Source organism: Chrysochloris asiatica, unplaced genomic scaffold (genome assembly GCF_000296735.1).
Source record: "Chrysochloris asiatica unplaced genomic scaffold, ChrAsi1.0 scaffold00020, whole genome shotgun sequence".
Classification (NCBI taxonomy): Eukaryota; Metazoa; Chordata; class Mammalia; order Afrosoricida; family Chrysochloridae; genus Chrysochloris; species Chrysochloris asiatica.
In genome coordinates this window covers 2,394,103-2,402,892 of record NW_006408538.1, presented here as the reverse complement: position 1 = coordinate 2,402,892, position 8,790 = coordinate 2,394,103, and positions in this window count along the sequence as shown.

Genomic DNA, 8,790 nt, shown 5'->3' with positions numbered 1-8,790 from the left:
ATATAAACCATGGTATTTTCAATAACCTCATATGCATGCTAAAGCTAGACAATGGATAAGGAAGACTTGATACATTTGAGTTATGGTTTTGGAGGAGAATATTGAAAGTGAGGCATCTAGCTGATATGAAGTGAAAGGAGATGCACAAGAACACTCAAACTTGCAGATAGTACCCACTTGACCTAGCTTCAATGGCTTGATGATCAGAACTCAACTAGAGGAAAATAAAAAAATTTGATAAAGGAAACAAGTGTAAATTGCCACAATTTGATTAACTTGACCTATACTTATGGATGTAGTAGCTCAAAATACCAACTTCACTTCAAGGATCATTCCAATCCCCTCTGTACACAGGGTTGATAGGGATGGGCAATTTAGATATTGCCTACCTAAAATGGAGGGGAGAGAGGGTAGTAATAAAGTCATGAAGTGACTGGCTTACCAGTTTTTAAGAGGGAGTTTATTTTCAGAGTATACTGGGGAAGGTAGAATCCCCACTGAATAGTTTTCATTTTGTCTAGATGGGTCTGGTGAAAGGAAATGGAAATAAGATTTTTATGATTCAATAATGAGCTATTGTTATCATGACTAATTGCAACTGTCACAACTGTGATGTGAAGGTAGAAGTTTTGTAACAAAAAGGGGGGGAGTAGTTTATCTTACAGTTCAGGAACAGAGGACTAGGACCATCAAGGAAGAAGAGCATGAGCGTAATGTGAGACCATATCCAGAGAAGAAGGGACACCAGAGTTGGAGGTGGAGATGAGGACAGAGACTGAGAGAGCAGCTGAGGACTCTAGACTCATGAAAAGAGAAAAGCCAGCAGGCAGGCTTTGCAGAATGTGCCTTTTGGTTGTTTAAATAATTACATATTCCTGAGTGTTTTTGTGTACATCAAAAAAACAAACAAACAAACAAACAAAACCAAAGAGTTGGAATAGAAGCCAATACTGTTGAATGGTGATGCATGGAGGAGACTAATCATTGCAATGAAACAAAATACAATAGAATGAGTGTAAAACTGATGTCTTCCCATGTAAATTATCACTGAATCCACAATAAAAATTTTAAAACAAAAAAACTTGATGGTTTGAACCCATTCAGTAGTGTTGCTGATGAAAGGTTTGGCAGTTTGCTCCCATAAAGATTTTAAAAACTTATTAACAATGAGTTACTTCTGACTCATAGCAAAACAAAATACTCTATGACACATGAGGTCACCATGTGCTAGAATCAACTCAATGACCCTGGGTTTCATTGCATTTTTTGGTAACACTACACTAAAAACGTTGAGTCATTGAAATGCCCACTTTATTTCTTCATTTCTATTTTATCAGGTATCTAGCTAATTTTGTCAACAAATAATAGAATTGAACTTAACTGGCATACTTATGAAAGTTGAAAATGACCAATATTTTATTTCACTATTAATAAAACCAATTTTTTATATAACAGGTATCTACTATGTGTAAGCTGAGTCACTAGTGTGGCGCTGTGGATTAATGCGCCAGACTGCAAAGTCATTTGAACTGCAAGGTCGGTGTTCAAGCTCACCAGCTGCTCCTCAGAATCCCTATAAAGGGTCACTATGGGTTGGAATCAAGTCGACAGCACTTAACAACAACAACAACTAGGTGTAAAGGATTGTTCTAGGTTCCTTAAATATAGTATTTCTTCCAAAATTCACAAAAAATTCTTTGATGTACATATTTGCATCCCCATTTTACTTATGAAGAAACAGAGACAAAATTACAAAACTAGCTCCGGTATACATAAGTAGCAATGTTAGAGGCAGAATTTAACCAAGACCTGTCTGATTCCAAACTCTCTTCTCTGTTTCCCCGTTAGCATATCTCTTCTATAGTTGTGTGGATTTGAACCACTGACCTTTAGAATAGCATGGTTGATTTTATGTGCTGTCGAGTCAGTTCCCACACATAATGACTCTAGATAGGGTTTCTGAGGAGTGACTGGTGGGTTTGAACCACTGACCTTGTGGTTAGCAGTCCAGTCCTACAATACAACACTGGGACAAGTCGTTGAGTGTCCCCTACGAGCCTGTTACGATGATTCCAATTGTCTCTGAGTTGATTCTGAATCATAGCAATGCTCCAGTATGTAGGAAAAAAGCCCCATTGGGTTTCCAAGTATGAATCGGAACCGACTCCATGGTACCTAACAACAACAAATCACCCCAGCAGCCGACTGCACATTGTTCTCTCATGGAGTAGTAGGAGGTTCAAACTGCCAATCATTTTGTTAGCATCTGAGCATTGAACCACTGAGCCACTGTTGTCAGCTGGCATCTAGTCGGAACCGACCCATAGCGACCCCATGCACAGCAGAACGAAACAATGTCCGATCCTGGGCCAACGTCACTACCGCTGCCACACTTGATGCCATCAATGATGACACCTGGCCAATCCATCTCATTGGGGGTCTTCCTCTTTTTCTCTGACCCTCCATCTTACCCAGCATGACATCCTTCTTCAGCGACTGTTCCCTCCTGACAACATGTCCAAATTATGAGAGACGAAGTTCAGCCATCTTGGCCTCCAAGGAGCACTCTGGCTGCACTTCTTCCAAAACAGATCTATTGGTTCTTTTGGCAGTCCATGGCACTTTCAGTATTCTCCAACACTACAATTCAAAGGCAGAAATTCTTCTACGATCTTCCTTACTGTCCAGCTTTCGCATCCATATGAGGTTATTGAAAACACCATGGCTTGGGTCAGGCGCACCTTAGTCCTCAAGCTGGCATCTCTGCTCTTCAATACTTTAAAAAGTTCCTGTGCAGCAGATTTGTCCAATGCAATACATCGTCTGATCTCTTGACTGCTGCTTCCGCGAGTGTTGATAGTTGATCCAAGAAGAATGAAGTCCTTGACAACTTCAATCTTTTCTCCATTGATAAGAATGTTGTTTATTGCTCCAGTGGTGAGGATTTTTGTTTTCTTGACATTGAGATGCAATACATACTGAAGGTTGTGTTCTTTGATCTTCATCAGTAAATTTTTCAAGTCCTCTTCGCTTTCAGCAAGCAAGGTTGTATCATCTGTATATCGCAGGTTGTTAATGAGTCTTCCTCCAATCCTGAAGCCACGTTTTTCTTCATAGAACCCAGCTTCTTGTATTATTTGCTCAGCATACAGGCTGAATAAGTATGGTGAAAGAACACAACCTTGCTGCACACCTTTCCCAATTTTAAAACATTCAGTGTTCCCATGCTCTGTTTGTACAACTGCTTCTTGGTCTAGGTACAGATTTCTCAGAAGTACAATTAAGTGTTCTGGAATACTCATACTTCTCAGTGTTGTCCATAGCTTGTCATGATCCACACAATCGAAAGCCTTTGCGTAGTCAAGAAAGCATAGGGTTCCTTATAATGCTGTTGGGCACCTTCAAGTCTAACCCAACTCACAGTGACCTTATATGTATCACAGAACAAAACACTGTCCTGTCCTGCGCCACCCTCACTATGTTTCCTATGTTGGAGCCCAATTTTGTAGCCAGTATGTGAATCCATCTTATTGGGGGTCTTCCTCTTTTTTTGCTGACGCGCTACTTTACGAAGTATAGTGGTCTTCTCCAGAGAATGGTCATTTCTGATGATATGTCCAAAGTATGTGAGACAAAGTTTCCCCGTCCTCCCTTTGAAGGGATATTCTAACTCTACTTCTGATGCTGCTGCTATTGTTAAGTGCTGACTCATAGTGATCTTGTATAGGGTTTCTGAGGAGTGGTTGGTGTGTTTGAACAGCTGACCTTGGGGTGAGCTGACCAGTACTTAATTATCCTACAGCGCCACACCAGGACTCCTCTCATGATGATTGTTTTGTTGTTGTTGTTGTTATGTGCCGTGGAGTTGGTTCCAACTCATAGCCATGCTGTATAGCATTTCCAAGGAGTGGCTGATGGATTTGAATCATCAGTCTTGTGGTCAGCAGTCTAGTATTTAAAAATAAATACTGTCCATGTTTTTCCTAGCATTGTAATGTATTTTATTATTTGTCCTAGAAGAAGCTGTTTATTATTCTCCTTTTCCAGATGCATGACATTAAAAAAAATTGTACGTATAGTATTGCTAATGTAAACTGAAAGCTAAGCTAATTTTAAACCAGAATCTCATTCATGTTCTATAAGATTACAAATTGAGAACTGAAAACCTCATTTACAGCCCATTGCACAGATGGGAAAACTGAAGCACAAAGATATAAAATGAATGACTGTAGTAAAAAAAAACTTGAATACTGTGTCAACGGATCTCAAACTTAGATTCCTTACCCCCCAGGGATGTGTTTAGGAAGGAGCGTGGGTTATGAAGCCAATTAATGCAAGAGTCAAACACTATTTCTGCCATTTGAATACGCAATCTTGGGCAAATTCTCTAACTTCCCAGTGACTGTTTCCTCATTTGGAAAATGAAAATAATGATACCGCCCATGCAGAGCTGTGAGGGTTGGAGCTAAACCACGGGAAGAATCTAGTACCGCTCTAGACAGAGGAGACCCTCATTCAATGCTAGCTCTCATTCCATTACAGTCTAGCCTTTTTTTCCTGAGCACATATTGCTTTCCACGGGATGGTCATTTCCCCTTCTTGGCATTTATAGAAATTTCTCATTGTAGAAAAGTAGACCTGAGTGTCTCTAAAGCAGAGTTCAATCTAAGAGCACTTTTTTTTTTTTTCATTTAAGAAAGAAAAAGTAAAGTGCTGAGCCAATATTTCTACTATTCAGTTATTAAATATTAATCGATGTCAATGCATTTGAGGAGCCTTTAGCTGTGACAGGTGAGCTGAAAGTAGAAGTTCTGATTTAATGAGGTCTCCTGACCGCTTTGGCAAAATGTCAGGGTACAAGGTGCGGTGCAAGATAATTAACTGATAAACAACCTTCTGAAAAAGATCAGTAACTCTGAAAAGGGTGAGTTTTCTCCAGAACATTTTTTCTCTTTGGGAATTTTCAGTCCTTTGCATCAGGCCTGATTCAGTACCTCCTCAGCTGGAATGCCCTGAACTGTTTTGGTTTAGGCCGTGCTATGAAATGATTAGACTGTTGAAATGATGAATCAGGGAGCTCCGCAGGATTCTCACCGTCTCTCTGAACAATGCCCCATATCACACTTAAACTGACAGGCTATAGTTTTATATTTGACATGTGAGAGGAACATGGAAAATAACACACTGACAGTGCCTTAGATACCACTCATACATCTTCCTAACACAGATTGATGGGTGGAAAAGAATAATACTTAGTGAGCCCTTCTTAAACTCTCCAAGGAAAATATATAGATCCCCCAGTGAATTGACTTAAAACTCATATTAACATTCCTCATCAGCAGGACACACAGAAATAAATCCCCTCCATTTTTGACACCAGCAAACACATCAGACAAATTAGCAGAAAGTAACAGAAACGTGTGCATTTCTTATTGATGGGTCATCGCCTAGAAATCAGAGTAGGGCGAATTTCTCCATTGAGACACACTCTTCCGGAAGCGCCTGTCTGGAGAGATCGGCCCCACCAAACATCACATGCCTTCATGGAGCAGCCCATATGTAATGCATGATTGATGTCAAAGTATCAAGGTGTGGCCCCCTACTCCTAACAGAGAACACCTGTGGAGGACTTGCCCTGGCTTCAGAGGCCTGTGGGTTGGCTGAGGCATTCACTGCGCCTGCCTCAAGAGCCAAGTGTCTCCCTATGAGCAATCTTGCTTCCTGCCTTGTCATTACACAGGTGTCAAGCATTCCCTAAGAAATCTCCTGCACATAAATCTCCAGTTCTGAGTCGGCTTCCAGGAATACCCACTTTGGGACACTCCCTTTTTCTCCAACTCCCACAATGTATTATGCAACATAAATATTCCCCAGAATAAAGGTCCTTTAATGCTATCAGAAAACTGTGTGTGTGTGTATGTATATATATTCCACCAAATCATTTTGAAACTCAAGTCACAGAAATTCCAGTCTTCAAGATGAAAAATACAAAGAGGAGACTTCTGGCAAGATGGCAGTCTAGGTAGACAAATTACCCTTTACAACAAAGACACAAGAGATCAGATTAAACAGAAATGGATGAAAGTCCTAGAACCTTGAACTTCAGAGGAAAAGATAGAGAAGTAGATTTAATATCAGTTAGGACAAGTAGTTGAACAGAGAAGGTGAGTGAGAAGACATTCAGAACGATGAAGGGTTGGTTGATCTAACACAGCAGACCCATTTTGAACATTCATCAATCAGCAGCATTCAGTCAGAGCTGTGACTAGGACTCCACTTGCTTGCTAAGGTCTGCATAAGGGCTGGAGATTAGACACTGAGATCTTGGTGACCAAAAGTCTGGCCAGGCCCAACCATCATGCACCCATCAGCCAGTGGCACCTCTCTTCTGGGAAGCCTGTGCTCCACCTGAGCTCTGAGGCACACAGGCACGGATATAGTGCCAGGCGCATTTCACCACTGTCTTTGAAAGTGCTTGCTCTGCACCTCCTCATGTTATATGCAGTGCAGGATGAGCACTTGCACCCAGCAACCCCCTGAGTAGGCAGGAACTCATTCAGGAACCAGGCATCCTGACCCTAGCCACACTCTGAGATGTCAGAAACTCTTTCCAGGGCCAGATGTCCTGCTCCCAGCTGCAAGGATGCTTTCTGGGACCAGGTGTTCTGACTCCAGACACAGGCCAACAAAAACTGCCCAGAATAGAGCGTCATATTTCCCATGACCTCCTCTGCCAACACAGTGCATCCACAAAGAGTGTCTGTTCTTCATCTACCTCCTCCTTTTCCAGTAGGTGTACTGCCTGAGCACCCTACACCCTCCTCCCCCAACACCCACAGTCCCAGTTTTATACTTTCTTTTGTTTCCCTTTCCTTTCCCTTCCCTTTATTCATTTTCTGGTTTCTTTTTTTCCTATTTTTTTGTTCTCTTTAACTCTTCTCTTTCCCTTCCCTTATTTTTCTTTTGCTTAGTATTTCCTTTACTATTCTCTCCCCACCCCAGACTAGTTTGGTTTTCTTTCTTTCTTTTATTTATCTTTTCTTTTTAAATTTTTAAAATTTATTTTCTGTTTTCTTCTTGTTGTTTTGTTTTTCTCCCTGCTTTGTTCTCTACCTTTCTGGTTTTTATTTTGCTATTGTTTTTCTCTTTATCTTTTTTTCTTGCCCACCCAATGGGGAAAAGCAACCATGTCCACAGTTGCCTGCTGGCCACATCAACCCTCCTGCAGCTGCACCACCTAATCAACCAAAGATGGCGGCCACTACCAGCTGATTCCACCACTAACTGTACTCCATGAACAGTGAACACATACACCAAGAGACAGGCGGTGAGTGCCTTAGAACAACCTACATACAATCATCAGTTAAAGACAAATAGAACACTGTCACGATGTCTCAGAGAAAACAGCCAACCTCAGTTCACATGAAGAAAAAAGACAGAATGGCTCAAAGAAGTAAGCAAAATACAGAACAAGGAAACTTTTCTGAGACAGAACTGGCAATTTAACAACCTAATACAAGAAAGCAAAAGGATGACATTTAGGGACCTGCAACAGGTTGAGAGAAAGAGTGAAGAAACTGCAGACAAAATCAAGGAAGACACAGGAAAAAAATTCTCGAAGAATTCTGAAATACATTACAAGAACTAATTGACAAAATAAATGAAAAATTATAAACCATTAAAACCTGCAAATACAAGTCAAGAAGATTAATACTAAGATTTCAGAAATAGATAAAACATTGAAAGGGCAAAGAACTGAATTCATGGTACACAGAATTAGCAGTACTGAGGACAAATCTCTCACTGCTAATCTGCTAGAGGAATAATCAAAGAAAGGAACAAAAAAGAAAAAGAAAAAGAAAAATGAAGAAAGGCTAAGAATCATGTGAGACACTATTCAAGACATCCTAACTTATATGTGACCAGAATTCAAGAACATAAAGACACCTAAAGAGCACAGAGGAAACTGCTGAAGACTTACTCGAAGAAAACTTCCCTAGCATCATGAAAGATGAGAAGATATGCGTTCCAAAGTTTTAATTAATCTCAAACAGGATACATCACACCAAAATATTACTAAAATGTGTCATAATCAAAGTTCACAAAACAAAGACAAGGAAAAAACCCTGAGAGAAGTTTTGGGAAAATGAAAACTTACCTATTACGAGTGTCAATAAGGCTAAACTCTGACTTCTCAACAGAAACCAAGCAGGCAAGAAGAGAATGGGATAACATATAAAACTTTGAAGGAAAAAATTTTCCAACAAAAAATTATATACACAGCAACATTGTCCCAAATACCATGGCAAATTAGGTCCTTTCCAGATAAACAAAAATTAAGGGAATTTGTGAAAGCTAGAACAACCTTATGAAAAAATAGAAAGAACGGTTCTTTCAACTGAGAACCAACAACAGCAGACAACAATCTGAGATTAAAACATGAGAGCATCTTCCAGAGTGAACCCAGATATAAAAGTAGCCATAATAAAATGAACCTGAAAATAGTGAACCAAAAATAGAAAGTTGTAAACAAACATATAAAAAGTAAAAAGGGATAAATAGTGTAGATTTATAGAACTTCCAAATTGAGAGGAAATCAGATGATTTCAAGATTTGTTTTTGTTGTTGTTGTTGTTGTCGTTGTTAGGTGCCATTGAGTTGGTACCAACACATATGCACAACAGAATGAAACACTGCCTGATCCTGGGCCAACTTCACAATTGTTGCCACACTTGAGCCCATTGATGCTGCCACTTGCCAATCCATCTCGCTGGGGTCTTCCTCTTTTTC